The sequence below is a fragment of the Prosopis cineraria genome, unplaced genomic scaffold, assembly GCF_029017545.1.
Source record: "Prosopis cineraria cultivar Desert tree isolate PC_DT_omini unplaced genomic scaffold, ASM2901754v1 PC13, whole genome shotgun sequence".
In the NCBI taxonomy this organism is placed as follows: Eukaryota; Viridiplantae; Streptophyta; class Magnoliopsida; order Fabales; family Fabaceae; genus Prosopis; species Prosopis cineraria.
The window spans coordinates 38,306,676-38,323,130 of NW_026555344.1; positions in this window are offsets into that span (position 1 = coordinate 38,306,676).

The window sequence follows — 16,455 nt, forward strand, 5'->3', positions numbered from 1 at the left end:
TAATGAAGATTTACATATTTATAACTGTTTGAATCCATGTTTAAAACTAATTTTTAACAAAATTTTAGAACCTAATGTCATTAAATTAATATTTTAAGCTTTAAATGTCATTCCCTTTTAACATTTTCCTTTTGGTCTTGACTAGATTTTTAAGCTTTGTTTGAGAGAGTAAACCTTATCATTCATCTTTTGTAAATGGTATAATTTATTATAGGAATTTTATATATATAGATATAAAAGTAGATAAATATTACAAAAAAGTTGCACAATATATATATGCGGGGGAATAAAATGTGCGGGATTGATATATATAGTTCATTTCCAAATAATATTTTATTTCAATATTCAATTATTAATTTTTTTATGTCATAATGTTACAATGATAATATTTATGAAGGTTGAATATATTGTTGAAACTCGAATTCAGATATATTTGGCCAGAAAAAAAAAAGAATTCAGATATATGAATTGACTTTATATATATATATATATATATATTGGGAGAATCTGAACTCTTAATCTTTATCCACACCCTAATAGGTAGATCTTCTTTTGTTTTGCTTAGATTATTTTAGCTAAAAATAATTTATAATTGGAATTTGTGATACTACGATAATTAATACAGCAGAAATAATTCTCATCATGAATAGGTTTTAGCATTTGGGGTATTATGTGGAGTGTGTGATATATATAATTCGATTTTTATGGGCTATTTGCATTAATCCAATTAATTTTTAGTGCACAAAAATCCTGATTCTTCATTAATTCATTTTTTTAGGACAAAACCATTTGGGGTCTGATGCAACTCAAATGTAGATCAATCAGTAGTACAAAATGTATATATTGGATCGATGATTTCTCATGGAAAGGCATGTTAGTCAAGTTTTTAAATTTGATTTCTTTTTGAAAAAAATAATTCAAATTGGATTCATTTTGACAAAATGGAACTGAAAATGAAATTTCAAGTCCAATTATACATATTGAGTAGTCCATTCAATTCATATAATGTGATTCCAATTGTATTTCACAATCCCTTATAACTTAGACGTTGCTGGCTGATGATGACTTGTTAAGGAGAGTGAGGTGTTACCATAAATATAAAAATCATATTATTTTATAGCCACATATATAGAACTTACCATAATTGGTGAGTCCACAAACCAAAGGGCCAAATATTACTGTATATATGTTGGCATGTTTTGTGCAAACGGCTTTGTTTCTGGGAAAAGATGTTTGTACCACGTGGTCGGTTTCATCTTTATCTATTTTCTTCTAACAAATTGTAAGTAATTACTCAATAATATTATAAGTTAAACCCTAAATATAATTAAATTGAGAAAGTGAATGCTGTCACTGTATGTGTGTTTGTGTTTTTTCCCTTAAAACTAAACGCAATTTTTTCCTGTATTGCGAGTTTAAATTGAGTTACACTTTTCATGATTTATGAATGATGTGATTAGTTAAACAACAACAACAACAACAACAACAACAACAACAACAACAACAACAACAACAACAAATAATAGTAATAATAATAATAATAATAAAATAAATTCTTTATGATTTATGTATGATGTTAGGGTGGATGAAGGTTTTAATTTTCACAGCATAACTCAATTCACTTTGGATTCAGATGAAAAATTGGTAAGATTAAAATCATGACATGGTCATGATCTAAAATTCTCTTAAGCAAGGTGGATGGGGAATTTAGCAAGTCAGATAATTTATAAGTGTAAATTACCTTAGTCTAAACAAAAATCATTTTTAAAGACACAAGTTTATGAAACTCAAGGTACAAAATCTGATATTTAAAATTCAAGTGTCATGGAAATAATTTTTTTACTAGTACTTTTTTTAATGTTATTGTTATTATATTGATTATTCCGAAAATACCAGGTCTTCATAATTCTACAAGAAAAGAAAAAAATATTACAAATTTAAAGCATTCTTGCAACAGGAAAAAGATTATACAAGATTTAAAAGAATGAATGATAACTTTGAAAAACACTGAATAACTTATTTTTATGATTGTATTAAAAAATGGAAAATGGTAATTATGAATAAAAATAAAATTTAAAATTTAAAATAAGTTACATTATTCATTAAACATAAATAGTATGGCTCATATAGACTGTATATGAAATACACAAAAACTGGCATCTAGTTTTATAAGCTTTGTTTTATTAGTCACATGTCACTTTGCATTAATCCAAATGAAATTTGATATTATATTATCAAATTAAATTGTTCTAGTCATGTAAATTGAAGACATTAGTAGTTAAAGTTCATTATTCCATGAATTGTTGGAAACATTAATTCAAGGTTCATTGATAGTTGTCGAGTCACATAATATATAGAAGATGGATTGAAATGATTTCTAAATATGAATGTTATTATTGATTTGGATGGATTTTCATTTGGGCTAGCTTTGAAAACACTCTAGAGTAAGCTAGGGTGTAGCTTGTCAATTTGTTGGCAAGTTACACATTACTGCAAAAATGTTTAGAAGAACATTTTAAAACAGTATCATGTAAGCACTCTTGTAAGTATGGGAGCACTATTAAAACGTTCCTATATAGCAATGATAAGAGAGCATTTATATATGTTCAAAAGCGTACTATAATAAATTATCAATAAGTAATTTCTAAAATTTTGACAATATGGGAACATTTTTGCTCAAAAGCATTCTTGAAGGGTGTATATCAGAGCACTTTTATGGACAAAACGCTCCCTCATGGTATATATATCAATTTGAGTGAGCTTAATTAATTGGTATGAGAAGTTGATAGCATACACGCATGAAGAGAAAAGCATGAGTGATAATTAAGAATGGAGGACAAGTATGAAGAGTTGAGAACGAAAGCATGAGTCATGTGGAACAATTAAGACTGGAAGGAGACAAGCAAAAGGACAAGAAAAATGTATAAGTGGGTAAATGATGATGCTGTGATTGAAGAGCACTGAGAATTAGAGGATGCCACCAAAGTAAAATGGATTGTTGAGTGTTTGTTTGTGTTTGGGCGACTCACTCTGTCCTCATCTTGGGACACTTCCCACGCGACATGCACGTGAAGGAGCTCCCCACTTGTCCATGTCTTCTCAATTTTTCACTTTTTTCATGATAGATGTATATATAGGAGAGAAAATTAATATTAACAACTATAAATTCACCATTTCTCTCTCTAAACCGGCCAATTTTTCACTTTCTCAGGAGTCCACTATAGAATAAATTAATAGTAAGGTCCTGCGATGTTCTAATTCTCACTCATTACCGTTTAAATCCCGACAAAAGTTGCAAGTCATTTTTTAAATTATTTATAAGTAGTAAACAATAAAATTAATCAATTTTCAAATTTCTTATAATGCACAAAATCAAATTCTAGTTTTTGTTTTATTACCATCATATGATGGTGAATTGGTTGTTTTGAGGATGAACAATGTGGTGGTAAGTAAATTAGAGCAAGGAAAAAAATTTGTGCATAAATGCGTTTATGGAAAATAAAGAAGAGTGGAAAAATGGAATTTATGGTAGTTCACTTTCAATCCAACTATTTGATCTACATGCAACTCTCAACATCAATCTTAGAAATGAAAGATTGAAAAAGGGTTCTTATACAATGTTTAGTACCTTAAAATAGAGTTGTGAATATGGGCGGGTTCGGCCCTAAAGGGCCTGAGCCTTAAAGCCTGATTTTTTATTTTGAACCTCATTTCTCAAGCCCGACCCTAATGTGAAGGGCTCAGAATCGGGCCCACAAGCCCCTTTTTAAAAAATAAAAAAAATTAAACATTATAAATTAATTACAATATTCTAAAATTAAAAAAATAAAATTCTCATAATTTTTTAAAAATTAAACAACACACATATAGAAAGCTAGTAATAAAATTTAAATCTTGGTTAAAAAATAATTTATTTTTTATAAATACACAAACATAATAATTATTGAAAAATAAAAAATATCAGGAATTCTAAACTATACACTGATATTTATTAAATTATATTAAATTAATTTTAAAATAAATTAAAATTAATAATAATATAATACGTGTAGGATCAGGTGAGCAGGTCATTAGCTTCAAATACGTGTTCCACCAAAGAAAATAAAAATAATAATAATATAACAGGGCTTGAAGGGTTGCTCGAGCCCGAATTCTTTTTTATAGGGCTTATCAGGGCCAAGCCCTTAAGCTCAATTACTTTAAAAAAATTTTCTTTTCAAAACTCAAATTCTTATTTAAATAGGGCCCTCAAGCCCAACCCTTCAAGCCCGGCCTTTATTCCTGACTCTACCCTAAAAAAATGTTTTATAAAAAGAAAACAAGAAATGTATCTTGAAAAAAAAATGAGTATTTACATTTTACAATTTTTTTGAAAAATATTTTTTTATTCACTAAACATTACGTTTAATGTCTCTCTCACACACACATAAAAAATAGACTCCTCTTAATAGCCTAAATCCTAGCTAGTCACACACTCCTTATATGATATGAAGTGCAACCCAATTCCCTGCTTAAGAATCTCCGTTCCATGATTATTCTTTATATATATATATATATATATATATATATAAGAAAGACAGTAAAAGAAACACAACTACTCTACAGAATAAGAAATAAAGGAGATAACATACTTCAAGGGTGGAAAGTGAAGGCCAATAGGTAGTGCAAGAGTACGTTTCGCAAGACGATCTACTTTGACATTATCTTCTCTACACACCAACCAAGATTAATGTTCCAATCACAACGAAGTAAATTTTGACATTCATATAGAAATTCCATGCAACCATGAAAATCACAAGGAGAGTCTTCAATTAAATTCAGAGCCTCAATGGAGTCGCTTCTTAAGCTCACTTTCTTATGTCCACCATTCCAAGCTCTTCAGAGATCAATAAGACAAGCTCAAAGCTCAGCCATAAGGGAATCTTTCTCTAGTAATTTAAGCATAAAGGCTTTCAGTGGAGATTGCTGATTATCTTTAATTACACTTGACTTGCAGTAGAATTATGGGGCGAGAAGGCTCTGTCAACAAAAACATTAAAACAACCTTGTAATAAAGGATGAGATCCCACCTCCTCCACAACACCTCTAATATAAACTTCTTTCAAGCCAAGCTGTGCCTCGTTAGAGCTACAAAAAATGAGCTTGGCCGCGGATAAAATTGAATGGGTGCAAGTATTGCTATTCTAAAAAATTCTGTATTTTCTTGTGGTGAAATTCAAGTAGTACCATTCCCACAATTACAATTGAAAACTCTAGGGAGGAGGCTAGTTTGGATAATAGAAATCCATAATGCTTTTATTTCTTCACAATCACAGAAAACTTGAATTGAACCAAATAGAGGAGGCCAAAGGGCTCATGCCTCACCTCTGTCTAGCCTCCTTAATCAGTAATTACAAAGAGAAAGAAATATTTTCCAAGTAAACTATTGGAAGAGTTGATAAAATAATTTATTTTTAGAAGTCAAGAGTTTTAATGCAAGAAAATTGTAAGAATAGTTGTAATTGTAAATTCTATATACCTTCTAGATATGGATGAAGCTTGTTTTAATGTAGCTCGAATGGATATTACCTAGACAGTACCCTATGTGTTTTAGAACAAAGTTACTCGGAACGTCAAAGCTTTTCCAGTAAAAATTATTTGACTTAGACTGCAATTTATTGGAATGAAAACTAATAAGATGTTATATTGAATTTAGAGTTATGAGCAGATGTGGTATTAATATTTAGGGAAAAAATCAACCAAAAATTGCTGGAGGAAATTTATATTAATTAAAGACCAATAGATTTTGAAATTGCATTGTAGTTTCTTGGTTCTTGACCTATATTAATTTTTTACGTGCAATGATGAAATTGCCTCTAAAATTTAAAATAAAAAAGCTATCCCAATTATCATTAATGCTCGAGCCTTGCTGGCAGTGGGGTCACTAGAGCCCTTGCCACCGTTGGGGTCACCAACAATGGCAAGGGCTCTGGGGTGGTCCACATATCAGTGTTAGTAATAGTTGGGGTGGCATTTTTTTTAACCTTAGGAATAATTTAGTCATTTCACTTAAAAAATTAATATTAGTTAAGGACTAAGGGATAGCAGCTCAATTTCAAAATTTATTGGTCTTTAACTGATACAAATTTGCTCCAGTGGTCATTGGTTGATATTTTCCCTAATATTTAATATGAAGTTGTTAATCAGTAAGCTAAAATTGTTAAAATATGAAAAGTACTTGTTATTGCATAACTAAACTAACAAATTATGTTTAACAACTTTACTTTTGTTATAAACAATTTCAGTTTAGGTTATCACAATTTGTCACCACCACCTATAAAAGTTAATTAAACCAAAAGATACAAGTAATTTCAGTTGCAAACCATAAGGTTCATTTCATTGAAATAACATGGAAATGGCAACACAAGGTTCAACACAGTCTTAGCAAGGGAAAATTCAGCTAAAAATAATAGCAGAAGGAAGGAAAGGTAGAGGTGCACAAAGAGAGGGTTCCACAAAACTTGCACACCCTTCCTAATAGCCCAAAACCCATCACATAACCTCAACCTCTATTGCCTTCTCTAATGGTTTGTGAATTTCATTACTATGCCTAAAGGTCTGCTCCATTATCGGTTATTCCACTAATTTTGTACCATTTATGCCTTTTGCCATTTGTCTTTCTGGTCCTCCTTTGTTTTTAGCAGCAACATTCACATGTTTTTCAACTATCTCAGCAACCACATTGTCACTCAAATCAACAGCCAAGTTGTCCTTTGAGTCAGCATTTATGCTATTACTCCTTTCCTATAGATTGACCTTGTCCTTAAGGTCAGATGAGGGATAATCCTTGCACAGAACCTCTTCATTTTCCCAACTTGGCTCAATGTTAGCATCCCATAGGATTAAATGCTATAAAATTACTCAATCCTCCAGCAAAATTTTTCTACATTTAAGGATGGATTTAGGACTTATTAACTGCCCCAAATCATTTGTGAGTAAAGGCAATGAACTCTATTGTTTAGGTGGGCTTCCAACACATTTTTTAAGAGTTGAAAGTGAAATAGAGAATGAATCTTGGCTGCTTCAGGAAGTTCTAATGTGTAATCTACTATTCCTAATCACTATAGAACTTTAAAAGGCCCAAAATACTCAAGTCCTAATTTTTGTTTTCTTCTTCTAGCTACTGATTGTTGCGTGCAAGGTTGTAATTTGACATATATCATATCTCCTTCTGTAAACCACACCTCTTTTCTCTTTATATTAGTATTTTTTCATCCTGGCTTATGGTTTTAGTAGATTCTATTTGAGAGTAGTTTGCAGCAAATCATGTAATATCCTCCTTCTCTAATCCATGATTGACTCCAAATCTCTATAGTTAAAAAGATTGGTTTAAGGTAAATGACATAATACCAAGTTTGCAATTAGGTGAAAAAGTTGGGATCCCAAGTTGTCAAAACTAAAACAATTTCTAAAGACTTCTAAATAGATAAATCAAAGTTTATAACTATGTGAAAGGATGAAATCACTTTAAGGTTTAGTGCATTTGCTTATAAATCATAAGATAAAACAATTTATGGCACCATGCATCACAGCACATTGCAAGTTCCATGATAACATATTTCTACTGTCAAATTGATAGCTTTTAGGACAACTTTCATCGTGCCCCAAACCTCCATCTGACATCTAATTGATGAGAACTATGTGTCTATAGGAAGCTCTTTCTGAGTCCTATCTAATGGCTTTGATTTCATAATCAAATTATTACATATTCAAAATTTGAACATTTTTTTCAAAATTTGTACTTTTTTAACTTTTTTCACAAAACTAATTATCCAACTTATTTACCAAAAGCCAAGAGTCATTGACACCACTTGGACCACAAGCAATATAAAAAAATTAACTTATGCAATGCATCACATTATATCAAACACCTATAATTTATAATTTCAATACTCAACCCCTTAATTCAAAAACATAGAAGGGGGAATTCAAGCACCTTTTTCATTAAATAATTCATAAACATCACACAATATGCTCAACTCTTACTTGCATTAGTATTTTAGTCTTATTATAGATATCACATTTCATAAACTTACTTCCTTAAGTCTAAAATACACTTACAACTCACAAAATACATAATGCAAGTAAGAACCAAAATGGACTATTCCTAGTTGGCAATTTTAATTGTCATAGGCACATAAAGACTCAAAATAAAGAGGCTTACTAATAGGATCGCAGTCTTAAGCCTTTGGTTATTTTTGTTTGTCTGGTCCTCTTGAACTATTTTCTGTAATATTGAAAATAATGAGGTGAGTACAACCACTATGTAACCAAGGTGCAACTAACTTATACTAATACATATCAATTAATTTAAATTCAAGTGACAAGTTATAAAACAATTTTGAAATATGAATATGTTCAAAAGTATATTTCAACTATATGGTTCTCTTCAATACACATACATGATATAGTAATCAATATTAATTCATGAATCGTGTTTCAAGAGTTTACAACTTATAATGTAATAATCAAACAAGTGCCACTTCATAAAAAACAAGGCTTTCATATATATATATATATATATATATATATATTAATTCACTAGGGTCACAATGTAGCAACCATATTCCCTTTCTACTATATGCGTGATCACACCTCCTTTATATCTTTATTATTCCGTTAACATGAAACTGTGAGCTATAGCAACTAGAATAGTCTATAATATAGGTCTTCCATAACCTAAACACTTGTGAGATGTTACCTAGCCAAGGTTTTTTTCAACTCATTTATGAAACACGATTTTTTCAATTTTCTCACACTATGAGGTGTCATACTCTCTAGACTAGCTTTCTGGTTGAATCGGTAGATAGCTAGTTAGGTTCAAGTTCTTTATTGAATTAGTGGGGTAGTCTCTCATTGAATAAGTGGGACAATATGAATATAAAAATTCAAGCAAGTTATCAACTTGGATAAGAGCCCTACCACATAAATTTAAATTTCTACTCCTCTACTTAGGTAAACTCCTGCCTCTCAAGATCATGCAATGCACAAATATGCACAATTTAAGTGTGCATTATCATATCGTTGTACCCAATCATATACATGTTAATCACACATTATAGACAATCAATTCATTAAACTCCACTTATCTATTTCATTTAATGTCTCATTCACAAATTCATGAAACTCCTCAACCTCACGTGTAGTTGAACTTTATGATTTTTATTTCATTGTACCATTCACATATCAAGTCAATTTACTCCACTTAACTTATAGTCATTGAACTCCCAAGAAATCATAACACAAAAATCCACTAACAAAGTTTGAAAAGTTTATACTTAACGTGTCATTGCATTTTTGTGCAAGAATCATCATAGCAGATTTTCAAGCAATTCATACCACATTTGCATTTCAATTAATCTCATACAATTCAATTATCAAATATCAATCAATGAACTAATTAACACATAAAAGCATAAGATAGAATTCTCTCGGTTACCTGAAATCTTTGAGAGATCAAATGTTTCACCCCTCAATTACTTACTCCTAAAGCTTTCAAGAAGCTTGAATGGTGCCAAGAATGATTACTCTACAATCAATCACAATGAAATTCATCATATTCATCTTCGGACTAATTATCACTAGGAACTCAACGCTTTTTCATGCTCAAGCTTCATTTTTTACTTGTATAAAAATGTCTATAAGGTTTTTTAGCTTCTTTTAACCCTCATTAATGTCATTGAGCTCTTAAATGACCATTAATGGGACTGCATTATTTCCAACTAACCTATTTATAGGAATTTTGCATATTTATTGCTTCCTAATCACCAATCAACATAAACCCATAAGTATCAAGTTTTATTAGCTCAATCTACTCTTATTAACTCTATTTAAGTTAATAGGTTCAGACCCATAGCCTATATGGATCGAAAAATATCATTATTAATTAAACCCTAACTTTTAATACTAAGAAAATGGAAGAAGGAAGAAGGATTTAGGTATAGGAAGCTTACCTTTAATGTTTATAAGCTCTAAAATACTCCCAATACTCAGATTCTTTAAACTCGAGCACTTCTCTTTTCATTTCTCTTTGCCTCTTCTTTATTTCTCTCCTCTGTTATATCAATTTCATGATCTTATTACAGCATAAAAGTGTTTATACATCACATCTCATGGCACAGAAAGCATCACGCTAGGTGTTATCACACATGCATTACGGCGGACTGATCCACTAATCGTGGCACGTGACACAGAACCTTTCCTTTCAGATTTTCTTCCTCTTTTCATTCTTGTGTGATCTAACTTCCTTCGGATCCATGTTTAAGGCTAAAATCACAACTGAACATGCCCATTAGATCTCTTTGGCCATACACCTTACTGCTAAACTCAAATTGATCTAATTCAAACTTAATTAATCTGGTTTAAAATTGAGAATGTTATAAATCACATTGCTCAAGGTTTTCTTGTATTTATAGGGAGTTTCAGCCACAAAGGAAGAGTGAATAATAAGTAGGGGATCCCTACCATAGACAACTCTAAAAGGGGTCATACTAATGGAAGACTGAAAGGAAGTATTATAATAATACTCAACCTAAGGAAGAAAAGTCACCTACTGTTTCGGTAACAAAACATATCAAATACATTTCCAAAGACCTATCAAGAGCCTTACTTTTCCTATCCATCTATAGATGATAGGCTGAACTCATCTTTAAAGTAGTGCCTTGTAATTGAAAAAGATGTTGCCAAAATTAACTCACAAATACCTTGTCTCAATCAATAACAATAGAGTGCGGAATACCATGCAATTTGACAATTGTGTTGATGAAAGACTCTATAACTTGAAGGCTATTTTAATTAGCCCTTAATGGTGTAAAGTGCCTGTACTTAAATAACTAGTTCGCTACTACCATTTTAACAGTGTATCCTTAAAATTAGGAAGTCCAGTGATGGAATCCATTGCAAAATCTTCCCATATTTGTACTGGAATAGGAAATAGGTTCAATGATCTACTTATATGAGCTTGAGAAACCTTAGCTTGTTGACATGTCAAGCACTCCTTGACAAAGTGGCATATATCTCTATGCATTTATGGCCAATAGAAATGGCTAAAAATTTGAGCATGAATATGGAGGAATCTTAAGTGTCCCCCAATTGGTGATAAGTGAAATTCTATTAAAATTTTTTTCTTGATTTCAGGAACAATCCCAAGCACCATGATCTTATTTTGCCAATACATAATACCATCTTTAACAATATAATTAAGTATGCTTTCCAAATTTTCCTTAACATCCAGCAAATTCTCTTAATGCGCATTAGAATTTAGAAGCTCCTTTTCCAATTCATCAACAAGAGTAGTCTGAGGCAAGTCACAGCCGGAAAATAAGATCTAGAAAAAGCATTGGTAACCTAATTTGTTTTTCCAAGCTTATATTCAATAGAATACTTGCAGCCTATTAGCTTAAGAAACCAAGCTTCTTCTTCAAGGGTCTATGTGGTTTGTTCAGCCTGGTACTTAAGGCTCTTTTGATCAATATGTATGATGAAATAATTTCTTAAAAAAAAAAGATAGTGCCTAAATTTTGTCACTACCTCTGTAATAACATGCAACTTACACACATATGTTGAACTAGCTTGCATTTTTAGAGAAAGCTTTTCAGAGAAATAAGCAATTGGTCTCCCATCTTGAGATAACATAGCACCAATACCTCCACCTGAGGCATATGCCTCAATGACAAATGTTTTGGAGAAGTTTGGTAATGCCAAAATCGATGCTTTGATAAGAATAGACTTCATTTTCTCAAAAGCTTATGAGCTGCCTCATTCCATTCTTCTGTAACAAAAATGTAAGATTGTGTAATGGCTACATAATGATGACTAAACCTTCTGTAATAACTAGACAGTCACAAAAATCCCCATCAACTGAGTGAATAAAGTTGGAATAAGGTAGTCTTTGATGCCTTGGACCTTTGAAGGATCCATCTTTATCCCTTGACCAATGATAATGTGCCCAAGATATTGTACCCTAGTCTAACCATAAGAACACTTGCTTAACTTGGCAAATAGTCAATGATTTACTAAATAAGTGGTTTGTGAATTTGGTTACTATGCTTAGTGGCCTGCTCTACTATTGGCTATTCCACTAATTTCATGCCATTTTTGTCTTGTGCCATCTGTCATTGCGGTCCTCTTTGTTTTTAGCAGCAATATTCTCATAGTTTTCAGACATCTTAGCAATCATGTTGTGACTCGAATCACCAATTAGGTTTTCTTTTGAGTTAGCATTCATGATACAATTACATTTTTTATTATTTCAGTGAGAATATGAAATATAATTTCATTAAAAAATTGTGCTAGATAAGTTTCTAGAAATTTTAAAATAATTACTTCATTTCATGATGTTCTCTTGTCATTAGTTTATTTCAAGGGAATTAGTTTATCGTTCTCCCAGCATAAAATAAAAAAGCTAATCTAATCAAGTGATAACGATAAGATATGGACTCGTACGGACCAACAATAAGCGAATGTTTCCCACGTGACAACAAATCTCCTGTTGTCGGCAAAACCCAATTTAACGCCCCAATAGTTGTTGTACGGTACATAAATTGCAATTACTTGATGCTGATGTAATTATTGCCTTGACTCTAGCTTCGCTAGCCCGTAAGTTTATTTGCACACCTATTTTAGATTAAAGTGCATATATGGTATTTTAAGTTTACATAATGTTTTATTTTAATATCTTAGTTTTATAATTTTTTTTATGAATTAATTTCATAAATTTTTTAGAACCCTAATTTTAACCCATTAATCTCATTAAAAAAATGCTTATATTAAATAGTAATATTAATAAAATATTCTTAACTGTTAATATAATAAATTTAATTTTTTAAAACAATAATAATAGGCGTATAAAAATATTTTTTTGGTACTAATGAGTTTAATGTTAAAGAATTGAAAAGATAGTTCATAAAATTAAGATATCAAAATTAAAACCTTATGATCCTATATAAAGTTATTAGAAGATCAAAGTTGTACTTTGTGCATTTTATTTAACTGGTCCTTTTTTCATTTGTTTATAATTTTTTTTTGAAGGTAATCTTGTTTGAGACACATTCAGGTATTAAATATAGGTACTTTTTTTAACAAAATTTAAACTATTCTACTAGACTCAGTCACCGTTTGTACATATTTAACCAATCCTTTTATTTTGAAAAATTATAAATAAGTCCCGTATAAAAAATTTATTACAAATAAGTTTCAAGAATTTGTGCAAAAATACTCTCGTCCAAGGGGTGGGAGTCTAAAGATATTTATGTTATTTTATATGATTACAATCAACTCCTATGAATTCGAGTGTATTTTTTATAAATTTGTGGGATTTATTTATAAATGAGTTCTTAATGAAACTCAATTGTACTGTTTCCTTTTATTTATTATTATTATTATTATTATTTACGAATTGATATGAAGGAGAGGCATTCCAAATCCTATTGAATTGTACAACTGTTTGGAATCATAGCAAATGCCCAACCTAGAGAGTAATTTCACAAGCCTAGAGCATAAATAGTTTTACTCTATCATAGCTAGTTTTTTCGGATTATCATTTGGGATGAGTCTGGCATGCTTATCATCATCATGATATTTATTTCCTGGAAATTTTAAAGTTTTTAATATATATATATATATATATATTAAAATAATGTATTAATTTTGTTAAAATGGTAATTATAAGGTTTTTTTTTAGATTATGCATCTATTTACACAATTATTTAAGTATAAAAATTAAATTAAATCAAGTCCATTCAAAGTTAATTTGGACAATTCAAATTAATAATAAGCACCTATACTAAAAGTGATGAGCGCCAAAACTGCTCTCATACTCATCGTTCCAATAAGCATGTGATGCAATTCTGCTAGTTTCTGGATGTTAATTCTTCACAGAAAAATGCCTAACAAACTTAAGCTGTGGATGATTTAATTTGAAAACCTAAGTTTAAAACAAGCTAAGAGTCACATTCTAGATCTTTATTTGTCCATTATGTCAGCCCGCATTTGTAGACTTTTTTTGTTGATCCCATGTTTGTCTTGGTTAAAAGATTTTATTGGTTAGTACCTCTGTCTTCAAATTTTAAGGTGGAATTAAATTCTAATCCCTGTACTTTTGAATTTTGATATACCTTCTAGAACTTGGATTCAATCTAAAAATTAAGGAAATTATATTAATTAATGTTTCATTTAAAAATCTTCAGTACTTACCATGAATATGATACCCAATATACTTTTCCCAAAGCTTTAATTTATTGTATGTTTGTCATGACAAATTCAACTTCCCATAAACTCTCGAACCTGTGACCTCCCATGCTCCATACCATGAATTATATTTTATTCAAAGCAGTATTATATTTTATATTTTTATATGATTATCATTTTTATATTATATACTACCTTCATCCTTTTGAAGGAGTTTTTTCGTCTTAAAATATAAGATATTTTAAATAAATTAAGGTTTCATTAAATGAAATAATTCTAATATTACTCTTTGTCTCTTTATAATTAATTTTAATCTTTTCTCTTTTCAATATATAAAATGATAGTTATTTTTAAAATTTTATATTTTTATTTTAAAAAAATAAGGTTGTTAATTATATTTAATAAGATTTATTAATATGTAATATTTTGTTTAAAAATGTTTTATAATTTAGAATGGAGAAAGTAGTATTTTTTCATTCGTTACTAATTTATCACTAATTAATTAGCGACACAATCATATTCATCACTAAATTTGTAAACGACAAAATAAAAATGAAAAAAATTTCAAAATTCATTATTAATATTTATAACTAGAGATAGATTTTAATCTGTTAAAAAATTTCTGTTACTAAATCTAATTTTTTTTTTTTGTAATGTGAAGATATACAGTACGATATGTTTAGAGCTAGACGTGGGAAACAATATTCTGGTGATTTTTTAGGACTTGAATGTTGCTATAAGAGCCTACTTATTTAATACTGCTTTGAAATAATGAACAAATCGCTGTGTGATGTGCGTAGCTTAATAATGAATGGTTGAGCCCAGATTTTTTTTACTGTGAGGCTTTCTCTCAGCATGAAACACGGCATTCCAATATACAGGGCCTACCAGAATAGCCTTTGGTTTTGGATTTTTTTGTAACACACTGTACTTCTTAATTTTTATATATAAAATATTTTTAATTAAATCTCATATATTAATTAAAGTTTATTATTTAGTTGAATTCACATACAAACATGATAATTTTATAATTTTATCCTTAATAATATCATAATTAATGTTAAAATTGTGATAGAGAAAACTATAATTAATGATCTATTCTATTTTTCAAAATAAAGGTAAAATTATTTAATTAATCAAAAATATTACTATCACCTCAATAAGCTTTTAGAAAATATTTTATATATAGGGATGGAGGAACTATTTATTTATAAGATATTCATGATATTTTTTATTATATTCTTATTAATTAAAATAAAAAATTTTATATATATATATATATATACATAATCTCATTCACACACACTACTCTAGTGCTTTTCAACCCATCAATTCTCATTCCAGAAATAACCAAGCCTATAATTTATTGGCCATGTATCCTTTTTTTTCCTTTTCCTTGAAATAACTTTAAATGGTCATAGATCAGTGCCCAAAGCATTGTGGTTTCCTTTTCATACCTAAATACTTTTCCTTTCTCACCGGTATTTTTCAAACTAAGAAAGCATTATTAATTCTCTCATCTCATGCACAACATACACACGAATAAAATTGTTGTCCGATCCCTTCACCTTTCATAATCTTCCATTATAATTTCTCAAAATAGTATCATCATAATTTAATTTTTGACATATTAACCAAGTTATTTCACTACTAAGAAAATGCAAATTAGGAAAGTAATTTAGCGATGGATCATTTATTTTTTTTAAAATGCTAAGTTAGCAACAAAATTAGCGAGATATATTAATTTCATAGCTCAATATAAATTAGTAAGACAAATAGCAAAAGACTATTGACCCCTCTTTAAAATAAGATAATTAGTGAGAAAAATAATAAAAAACTATTAATTATTTTCTAAAATAAGATAATTAGCAAAAAAAATAGTGAAGGATTACCAATATTTTCTCTCTAAAATAATATAATTAGTTAAGAATTCTATCCGTAGCTAATTATTACAAAAATTTTTGACTTGGGGCAATAAATTTTAATTATATATTTAATTATTTTTATTTAAAAAATAAAAATTAAATTTAAAAATTAACTAAAATATTCATAATAAAAGTATTTAATATTTAATATTTTTTATTTTAAGTTCATTTTCATTAATAAAATAATATTTATTAAAAATATAATATGAAGAATCATTTAAATAAAATATAAATATTTTTAACATTTTAATAATTGAAAATAAAATATAATGTATATATGTATTTTTATAATATATTATTTAAT